Source organism: Carya illinoinensis, chromosome 11, assembly GCF_018687715.1.
Source record: "Carya illinoinensis cultivar Pawnee chromosome 11, C.illinoinensisPawnee_v1, whole genome shotgun sequence".
NCBI lineage: Eukaryota > Viridiplantae > Streptophyta > Magnoliopsida > Fagales > Juglandaceae > Carya > Carya illinoinensis.
Window position 1 is genome coordinate 7,476,592 of NC_056762.1, and position 11,407 is coordinate 7,487,998.

Consider the following 11,407-nt stretch of genomic DNA (forward strand, 5'->3'; position numbering starts at 1 on the left):
CTCCATGCTTTCAATTCCCTTTGATAGACTTTGAGGTTTTGCAAGGTGCTATTTAGAGGCCCATGCTGAGGAGTTCCCATATCTTGTCTATGAGGATGGAGCATTCCTCTTGCTTGGACCATGATGACTCGAACTTGAATCCTGTCTTACCTCTACTATACTACATACGCATTCAACGTGATTGATTTAATGAGACTCCTAAAAACAACATGAGTCATAAATGTTCAACTCATCATATCTAGTAATAAATAATAATACATAAAACATTAAAGCCTTCTCTATCTCCTTTCCCTTATTGCTTGTGCCACACCCTCACCCATTTCTCACAAATCTCTTTCCTAAAAACATTCCTGCCTCTGCTCTCAGCCCAACGAAGATGAAAGGCAAAAATCCCCTGTCCTCCACCTGAACGACAAACACACATGCCTTCAAAACAAGAACATCGACGGAACTTCCCCAAGGTGACCTTTTTTTCAACTTTTTATCTATATTTCGAGGTTTCAGAGAATGTTCGAATCTATTAATGTAGATCTAACTCCAAAAATTTCTAATCTCTTCTCTGTCTACTGAAGCCCTTGAACTTGAGTTTTCTTAGACCCCATACTGAAACCAAAGCCAATGGTGATCCTCTAGAAAAGTTCAAATAAATTGTTTGAGGGAAATTTTCTTTACTGATGTACACATGATTTATGAATAGGAGCACCATTTCCCTACCAAAGTTATCAAAATCGGAAGATTTTGTTCACTGTTTTTGGGTATTTTTTTTTTTTTTTGTGTCATGGACATCCTTATGGTTTCGTTTGATTTCGTTGGTTTTATTTTTTGTGAAGAAGTGATCTATGTGATCACGTGTATTTGCAAATATGGTTTTTATTCTGTTTGGATTTTTTCCCCAGAATGTATATGTGTATGATCTATATGATCATAGTGTAAGAAATCATTTTGTTCATTGTATTTGCAATTTTCCATCAAATATTGTGAACAAAATCCTTTTCAAATCTAGGGTCTTTTTTCCTGCTGCTGTATATTGGGTTGAGAGGTAATAAATACAATATTACATATGTAGCAAAGCAAAAGTAGGAACAGGTGAGATTGAATTTGGTTATAAAGTTAGGGGTAAAACAGAAAAAAATAATGGAAAAAATGATATAATGATTAAAGGAGGGGTAAAATGGAAATAAAAATATGTCAAACAAAATACTGTTTCTCCTACATTCTCTTTCATAAAATAAGCTAATATACACATCAATTATAGTAATATAGATGGCAAAATAAAACAAATAATCATATATGTTATCTATGCATCTAAAAAAAAAATGAAATATACGCATCCATTATAATAATATACCTAAAGAAAATGATCCCAAGTATACTTGTTAGCAACAATATACTACATCAGTAATACTATAAAATACTTATTGTGTGTTTACAATATAGTAAATATAATATAATTCTCTATAATACAGAATTCCAGTACCAGTCAATTTATAACTGCAGCAATTAGTGATGCTGAACTGCAACATACATGTACCAAGTTTTGCAAGCCTTTTGCCCAGTGGAACTATATGCAAATGTCCCTTGGACGTTCAAGTAGCACTGCTTTCTCTCAGTACTAATGCTTAAAGTTCGAACATTCAGATTTGAGTGCATTTAAAAAACTCGAAGTATTCTGCATGATCAACTGTACAAACTAATTTCTTACATCATTGACTATTCAAACTAACCTTTTATGGACTCAGTTTCTACACCTAACAGGTGAACATAGATATGGAGAATCTATGTGATGATGACAGTACTTCATTGCATAAATCGAAACAATCCGACTGAAGAAAATAACAAACAATAAGTGGTAAAATGAAATTTAAAATTAGTGAAATCAAAGCATGGTCTTGGTCGCAGAATAGAAAATTCTGAATCAACTTTATTGGAGTGCAAAAGAATATGTATCAATAGTGAAAAAAAACATTATAGTTAGGAAACGAAAGCATCGTAAAATTCTGAGTCAATTCCTCCAAAGTAGCAGTCTACATGTACAGCCACAAAAAGTCCTGTAGAAATTGCGAACCTTTTCATGTATTCAATACCCAGATATTACAAATTTCATAGCAGAAGGGAAAATAATGAAATTTCGCAACCTATAAATGAACATCATGTGTAACGTTTACCCAAAACAAGAAACCCGTCATTTCAATGCCACATCTTAGCCTTCACATGCCATGCGTAAAAAAGATTCACACCATCATGCACAATATAATTTATAGAGAAAATTAAAAATAAACGTTAATCTTATAATACTGACCACACAAGTAAATTAGGGGTTCCTCTCCTTTCTCAATCCCATTTTGCATAGACCTGCTGCAGAATTTGGATCTCCCATTCCCACTGAGCGCATCTTTGAGGAGTTGCAGTTGCATGGAGTAGTGGGCAAGCTACTTTCTGACTTGTTGGCAAACAAGATTATACAGTTATTATCTGCCTTTACTTTTGTTCACCATAAAACAGTGAAAGCCAATTCAAATTATCAGATTTAGCATTCACAGAAGATTTAAAATTTAGCAGCTCCCTTTCAGATAGTTGAACTCTCCAGCAACTTAACAATCTGTTGGTATCTTCTTGAACAAATATGCACCCTTGTACATCAGTAGATCAAGAATGTTGAAAACAGTATCAGCCTCATGATCACGTTTGAATTTAATAAGAGGCTGAAACTCCCTACAAAGTTTGCACATGAACATATATGCAAGAGAAGCTACGACTCTGAAAAGATCAATTAAAAAAGAAAAAATTATGCATATTACTCATGTTCACTTTTTCAATCGAGTTCACATGCCTCCCGTGTTGCCCCACTGCTAGAGTTCTTAGCTCCTATAAAATTTTCAATTAAAAATGTAAATTGCTACAAATCAATACCAGAAAGATATGCATTAGTGACTATCTTGCATATAGAAGTTATAATCTTTACTCCACTCAGAAAGAAAACGAGATCACAAAAAAAAGAGGATGAAAAGTCCATGCCGAAAAAGAAAGTCAAGTAATTTGAAATCTCCAAGAATTATGATTCCTCATTCCCAAGACACGAAAGAAATGGACTTAATGAATTCTATCATTAATAGGATTTAAATTAAGCATCAATTTAACCCAAAAGAAAAAAAAAAAAAAAAAAAAAAAAAAAAAAAAAAAAAAAGATATGTGTATATATAACCACCTTGAAATAGTTTCCAACAGGGAAAACATAGATGAGGAATACATATTTAGGTGCTGCACCCACCCAATAATTGACCACTTCCCATGAGCAGAGGCCTCAGATACAGAGACCCTTTCCCCGCAAGAGGAACCTCTGTTCGTATTCAATGCCACAAATTCATATATTTAAAAATATGTTTAAGCTTCCACTGACAAAAGTAACTCAGAAAACAATAGAAGTGTCAATGCAGCATAAGTCTTGGGCATTTTCTTCAAGACAGAGCGAGATTACCCAACGCTTATTGGCTATGGCTGTTTGCTTCACAACATTTACAAATTGATTAATGGAGGGTGATGGCATGCACATTGTTTCAGTCTCCATTTTCATGCGAATTGCATTCTGTTCTGGATGGAAGTATCTTCACTCATGTATCCTTTTGTGCCTTCAAATTGTCCCTGTTCAGATTTTTCATTTGATTACAAGTTTCCTTTAGGCTACACAAGTGAAGGGTGAGACAAAGCCGCACTCAAAGTACCTAAATTCAACGAAATAAAGCCTTTCTATTTTTTTAAAAAATACAATCAAACAAGACATCCGTTGTTTCCATGTAGTTAAATTTTGAAGCAAACATCAACTGCAACATACCTGCCCATAATTTTGGAACTCCAGCAGCAGGGCTCAACTCAATGTTTCCATATCAACTAAGATGTCCGTGTTCAAAACACTCTCCTTTAGCACATTTCATCATGTACATCCTATCATGAATGAAAACATTTTTGAGCCTACTTTATGGCTTAAGATTCGCAATATCTGAACATAATAACTAAAAACTGTATACAATATCCATTAGAGATATCATATATGATGAATGAAAACAACCATATGATCACAAATTATTTGAGTACTATTTTTCAGTCTATAGAGGAGAGATTCTTTAGCCATGAGTTGCTTTAAACCATGTGGAAAATAACACTCAAATAATCAAAAATAAATTGTGATCATATGAAAATCAAAAACTAAATTGTGATATAAGAATGAAACAAGAAAAAAACTCAATTTTTTACTAAAAATAAAGAAAGCATTGTTTTTTGTTTCAGATATCTATAAATATCTATATCACATCATCCAAGTCCTACGAAATTCTCCATTATACAATTTATACTTTCTAACACCATGATGCAAAACTCTACAAAATAGATGAAATGGGGGCAGTCAAACGTGAGAGTGAATATGGTTTAACAGGAGTATATTGAACAAATCATGACATTATTATAATATCTGGTCAAATTTGGACCGTTTCTCTTTCATGGGAAATTAAATAAAGTTATCTTTATCTTAAATCACTGCGTTGCCCATGTTGGGTCTAATTTTTCCGAGGCTAAATTTCACAATTTCACCCACGACCTCTCATTGCTGTAGGAAGCCAAACCAATTGTCGTGCTAAAACCATTGTACTGCCTATCAGCCAAACATCAAACTTAAAACGATGCAAACCGATAGAAAGTGGCGATATCTTCTCTACAGAGACAACAGAAGTGTTTTTTTTTCCCTCGTTTCTCCGTTGGATTTTCAAGAAAACAGGTTGGTCCTGGAGAGGAAGAGTAAAGTGAAGCAAAAGAAAATAGAGGCTCGGGATTAGAGAAGACCAAGAGAGTGAGTTACGAGTCAATAATTGAACAAGAAAGAAACAATTGTGGGCTTAACCCATTTTGAAAGTGATCTCATTATACGGACCGAGTTTGTTTTATGTGCATGCTTTAATGCACAATAGCCCCTGAATGAAAAAGAATCAAAGATTGTGCAAGCCGTAGTTTTTGACAAAACCCAAATTTTTTTCCCAAAAAAGAAAAGAATATTTGACTTCTTTCTTTTTCTTTCGTTCGTGTAAATCACATCCCTCCTCCTCCTCGTTCTTCAAGAATCACCCCCCCCCCCCCCCCCCAACCCTCTCTTCCCAACCCAAATGCAAACCACAATTGAATGAATGAAGAATGCTAGTGGTATGAAGAACAAGCAAATCAAAATTCCTCAAAAAGTAATATTCTGCTTGGTTGCTGAGAAAAGTTCGACAAAAAGAATATAAAAAAAAAAGGAATATCTGAGCTGTCTTACCTTGTGATGCTCTTTGCGATACGAACTGATAGAATTATCACTTTTCTAGGCTTGTTTTGATTTTCTCTGGCTCCAAACGCCACATAAGAGAAGCAAAAAAAGAAAAAAAAAAGAGTTAGTAAAAACTCTCAATCTCTCCTTCCTTTTGCTGATATCAGAATCCCAGAAATTTCATTGAAGAATCTCAACTCAAAAACCAAAAAAACGAATCAGAGAAAAAAGAATCCGCACTCTGATCTGCTAAATCTTCATAGGGACGAAACGCCGGCGATAAATTGGGCTAAGAAACAGGGTCTACGATTCAGAAAGCTCGTTCCTTTTTCATCTTCCGTCACTTTCTGACCATTTTTATTTTCTCGGCAGCCAAACATAATTAATAACTGAGAAAGGAACAAGAGACCATACCGAAGCTAACCTTCATGTTGCAGAGAAGCACGGGGGACTCTAGGACCACACGGTATCGCGAAGAGCAACGAAGAAAATGAACCAAGATATACCCAGTAGTGAATGGAAATTTTTCTTCGGCACCTCACCTTCAGTTGGCAAAATTGTTTTAGTCGGCAAGAGGAAAGTAGAAATGGACAAAATTGTCAACTGATAAAAGAAGCAAAAAATTGAGGAATCGAGAAGACGAAAGAAGGAATAAACATGCGAAGGTTTCAGTCAAGAAGCTTTCTTGGTACTGTTCCCACAGACGGAGGTCATCAAGAAGTCTCCCAATAGGTAAAAAATTATTTATTTTTATTCTTTTTCAAATACTTTTTTAAATTCATTAAAAAATATTTAATTAACTATAAAGTAATAAAAATTAAAAAATGAAAACAATTATTTCACCAATAGTTGCATCCTGATTAGATCCCGATAATTTTTATTTTATTATTTAATAATTAAATAAGTATTAAGTAGATTGGGATTAATTTTCAAGCCCCTTTTTCCATGTAAGAAGAGCAATAACTTCTTTTGAAGAAAAAGCAGCCTCCAGTGAATTAGGAACCAACTGAGCATATAGGCCCACTACGAGAAAAAGCATTTTCACGGCCGAAACAACTTACGGTGAGCAGCAATTGGATTGCAAAAATATCAAATTTATTGTAGCCGTATTTTTCTTCTGGAGAGCTAGGGAAGCGTTAAAAAGATTATTTACGGCGATAATGTGTAGCTGCAAATAGAGTTGCAGAAAAAGACCATGTTATTGGTCTTTGACGGCTATGTTCACTATATTTGCGGCGAGTAATGACCGCTGCAAAATATCATCATAAAATCCTCCTGATTAAGTTATTTCGTCTCATTTCTTTTTCCCTGTTTTTTTTCCTTCACCCCTTTTCTCTTTTCCCCCAGCTCGAGATTCTCTCTATATTCTCTCTGAGTTTGTTGCTGCCCTTCCCAAGTTGTGCTGTTGCCATCTTGCCGAGGAGGTGAGTCTCTCAATCCTCCATCTGTTTCTTTCTCTATCTTCATCTTTGTGTGCACGCGTCTCTCTTTCTCTCCCTCTCCTTTATCTCTCTTCGTCCATTTCTCTCACTCTGTATTTTGCTCTAATTTTCTCTCTCTCAATGGGATTGGCTCTGGCTTTTTCTTTATATTATTTTGGGATTAGGATCTGCAGAAAGAGAAGATTTGATCAACGTATGGAAGCAGTGACGAAAGAGAACTAGGTATTTGTTTTCCAGAACAAGTTATTTTATTTATTTATTTATATTTCATTTTCTATATTTTTCTTTGTTCTTCATTTTTCCTATTTTGTCTATTGCAGTTTCTTTGTTAATTTTTCTGTTTTGCATTCCTTTTTTCCATGTTAGTCGTGTTGAAAATGACTGAGCATAAATGTATTCGAGATTTGCAAGTTTTGTTTCTTCATGGTCAATATTATGTTTTGACTTCATTGTGAATCTATACGAATGGCATTTTCATTTTTTCTTTAGACTTCTCTATTTGTTTTATTTGTGTTGTTAATTTATTTGGTTTCTAAACTACTGGGTTTCATTAGTCCCTGAAATGTCAAGCATTGGAAGCAACCAATTAAAGGGTGACGGTTGATAGAAATGTAAAATGTATTGAGATGCAAGATTCTACTTTCCTTTTTGTTGGCTGACAATCTTTTATGATGTTTTTTGGGGTTTGATGCAAGTATTACAAAAGGAGATGCAAGATTCAAGCTCCCTGCTGCAATGAGATCTATCCGTGTCGCCATTGTCACAACGAGTATTGGTTACTCTAGTATTACAAAAGTATTTGTTATTGTTTCTATATATTACACCATATATGTTCACATAATCACATTAATTATTGGTTTTGCAAACTTGTTTCCCCGCCATGCATTTTGCTCTTGTGATTCTCTTCATCTGGGTGTTGGTTAGTTATTATGTATTTGATTTACTAGAGCATGTTGAGCAACCACTTTGATTTATAAACATTTATGTGAATCTAGTAGGAGTTTGTGTTGTTGTTTTAGGTTCTTAATTTGTTCAGTTTGTGACACGAAAGAGTCTGTACATGTTTCTAAGTAATGTTGTGTAAAGCTTTCAGATTCTTCATTAGGAATATCTTAACTGGTTTCAACTACTTGAATGGGGAAAATAAGAAATTTATTTATTTTATTTATATCCAAAACAATTAGATTAGATTGGATTGATAGTGAGTTTTAGGAGTATATAGTGCTAATATTTGTATTTGTTATTATGCTTTTACAAGAAAAGCTTTTTTTCCTTGTATTAATTTACAATGTATATGTTTGCCTTGTGATTGTGCAGGGTTGGATGCTCTGATTTTGGTTCTGAAATCAATCTTGATCCTCTCTGTATATGTTTGCCTTGTGATCCTCTTTGATTTTGGTTCTTGGTGACCTGAATGATAGATATATATCTTAGTGGTAGTAGAAGTTCAACGTACATTTTGAAGATGCCATCAATGATGTTAGTATAAACTTTCTTCACTTTTCCTTCTTGATGGTGAAGAAGGTTAAGTGAGGTGTACACTTTATACACACACCAAGTAGATTGGAATTTAATGTTTTTCCTCCTGTAACTTTTGATGAACATTAGTGAGGTAGATGTTTTGTCTCCTATGCTTCACATATCATTATTGATTAAGCCTCTGTGATATTACCTATGTGACATTAGAATCATGTATGCCATGTAAATTAAGCATGTTTTGTCTCCTATGCTTCAATCTTGCTTCTTCTTCTTCTTTTTTCTCTTTTAAGTTAAGGTTACTCACCAATCAATGCTCTTTCTACTTTTACGTTGGCTTCTATATTTAAGGGCTAGAGTCTTTTTTTCTTTTTTTTGCATCTTTAACTTTTATATGATCTTTACCTTCTAGAGGATATTTATTTCCTTCTTTTTTTTTGGTTAATTTCTCTTTTGCTGGGATTTTTATTGATTTTCCTTGAAATATACGATTTTTATTGATCTCAGATTTGTTGGCTTGGATTTTTACTAATTGGTTTTATGCTTTTATTTTTTATTTTTTGCATAGTCGAACATCATTTGTTGTGATTTAGGATTCAATATTTATTTTTTTAAAATGCTGAACATTATTTGCGGCGAGACCTTCTCCCCACAAATGATAATTTCCTAAGAACCAGCCTCACGGCAACATAGTTTGTACCTCATGTGAAACCATCATTTGCGATGAAATGGCTTCATGGCAAAAGATATTACATCCGACGCAATGCAGAGGTCACCAAAATTGATCAATCCAAATGTATTACTCCCGACCAATTTACCCCGAACCAATTCCGATCGGGTGCCTTTTTTTGTGGCGAGAAGTAGACTTTTTGTGGCGAAATTACAAGGCCACAAAAGACCTTAATTTTTCTTGCGAGGACAAAGTTGATGAGAAGGGAAAATACTTTCTTCTTAATGGTTAATGATCCCATTGTTTTTGTTTGTAGAGCAGTGTATGATACTTGAGGACTTTATTTATGAGCTATCTCTTAATTATAAACTCGAAAGTTTTAATTAAGAGATATAAATACATTAAGTGAATTATATATATAACATTTATATATAAAAAAATTTAATACTATCCAAAAATTTAAAAGAAAATCAATAAATATTATATTACTTACTTTATATATTTATCTTTTAGTTAATTAGATAATAACTTTCCAATCATTTTAATCAATCATAAGCAGGCCGCTGGCCAGAAAATGAAAACTATTTTCTCTGATCGATGATTTTTGCCTTTTCTTTCTGCGTTTCTAATTTGTTGAAATCTTCCTTCCATTTTAGGTAGAGATATAGGCATTTGTAGTTCATAGCGTACGGCCTTGGTATAATCAATTCCACCGCATGCTCATTAGTCATTAAACTCAATATGTAAATCTTGTAACTAATACAAATAAAAGGTATCAACTTGATCAATTGTAAATTCATGCATCTTGTTGATGGTGAGGATTAAGTACTATCTTGTCTCTCGACATAATGAACGTTCATATTCAGGTCATTCATGTTGCATTTCTTGCTTACTATAGATAAGTAAAACCTCCCATTTTTTCTATCTGTATATTTTTTAATAATTCTTGAGTGGATCATACAAAATTCATGGTACTAAAAAATGTATTTATATGTGTTCTAAAATATTTTTTTAGTCATTTGCATAATTTTTTCATGAGATATTCTTAGACGAAACAAATTCAAATAAAGTACTCATTTCTATTATATTTAGTCTAGGGGTGTGAAGGAGTCGAGTTCAAGTGAGTAATGGACATTTAAGACTTGTTCATTTAACTTTTATTTGAATACAAGTCTAGCTCGAGCTTGAGTTTATTAATGAGTCTAACTCAAGCTCCACTTTACCAAATTACCTAAGGAACACGATTTCCTCTTAAACTTGTAATTGCTTCAAATTTTATCATTACAAAGTTAAAGATATATAATAGTATAAAAAAAATAATAAATATGAAGTTATTCGGATTTATACCAATTTATATTAGTTGAATTGAGTTTTATACAATTTATTTTATTTAATAACCAATTAACGGACCTCTTACTTAATAAGTTAATTGAGCGAAACTTTAGTACTTTGATCGGGCCAATCTCGAGCAACTTACCGAGTAGTCTTGTTCATTTACAATTCTAACTTAGTTTTCATATACCCATTGGGAGGTAATCCCTATCAATGATTTTGAGAAGAAATCAAGGAAATAACTTAATTAAGACGTTATATTTTCAAGTCTTTGTGGGAGTTTTCAAAACTAAATTTTGAACATGCTTTAAGAGCATTGATCAAGATAGTCGTTATTAGTGATTTTTAAACTATATTTTGAGTTTAATTTTCTTTCTTAATCTTTCTAGCCTTTTTTGATCTTAAATCTTCTTGTTTTATGATTCAATTGCATCATTCTTAAATCATATTAGAACCCTAGATAAATCTCCACACATGTCATTAAGAATAATGACATATCAAAACCCTAAAACTACATCAATCAGCACACATGTGTGCTCTTGTGTGCAATGGACTAAACAACCCCTAAGTCAAAACTTTTGTGCCTTTTTCTCAAGGGCATTGTGCTCTTACACCTCATATCATCCCTTTACAACTAGACCAAACTTTGGACAAAATTGGTTTCAAGAACACAACCAAAAATCTAAAACCAAATGCACCTAAACACTAGTTGATGCAAACCGAATGCTTGCATTTTTTTTGTTTTATTTTATGCTCTCAATTAACCCACACCCTCATGCCACCTCCATCACCATATTACAATCTCCAAGAGACCCTAAAAATCATTGTGAGCATTTGACCAAGTGTTTCCCACAAAAATATTTCACCAAATCGATGGCATCAAGCCACAGCCACTTGGCAACACCCTTCCCTTCACCTCTTCCCTCTGAGCTGCTACTTCATCATCACTAGGCAGCCAATACCCTACCTTCCACCACTTAGAAACGCCTTCCAAGAGTGACTCATGACTTGCATAAAACAACCATGAAGAGAAGATAAGAGGGCGAGTCAAGGAAATGATCAAAACTATCCAAGGATTTCATCCTTGAACTCGTCGGTCATTATGCTTGTTGTCATAAAACATTTTCTTTTATTTTTCTACAAATGATGCACCATGGCAGCACCTGCACCCTCTCCTTGCATGACAACATCTGAAAATGA

The 11,407-nt window shown here is 33.6% G+C and overlaps 2 long non-coding RNA genes across 14 annotated transcripts; one reads left to right on the top strand and one right to left on the bottom strand.

Moving 5' to 3' along the window:
* Positions 1 to 1,901: 1,901 nt before the first annotated feature.
* On the bottom strand, positions 1,902 to 6,020 carry LOC122281686. Of its 13 annotated transcripts, none has more exons than XR_006230285.1 (5): positions 5,297 to 6,019; positions 3,830 to 3,939; positions 2,300 to 3,639; positions 2,166 to 2,205; positions 1,902 to 2,048 (listed from the first exon to the last, which is right to left on the bottom strand). It is a non-coding gene; the product is annotated as an uncharacterized LOC122281686 (long non-coding RNA). The 13 variants fall into 13 exon arrangements; XR_006230293.1 differs by having other exon boundaries at positions 1,902 to 2,630; positions 2,799 to 2,865; positions 3,476 to 3,639; positions 5,297 to 5,978; XR_006230290.1 differs by having other exon boundaries at positions 1,902 to 2,712; positions 2,799 to 2,865; positions 3,476 to 3,639; positions 5,297 to 5,977.
* On the top strand, positions 5,881 to 8,404 carry LOC122281687. Its single transcript, XR_006230295.1, has 5 exons — positions 5,881 to 6,019; positions 6,635 to 6,711; positions 6,894 to 6,951; positions 7,425 to 7,524; positions 8,047 to 8,404. It is a non-coding gene; the product is annotated as an uncharacterized LOC122281687 (long non-coding RNA).
* Positions 8,405 to 11,407: the final 3,003 nt, after the last annotated feature.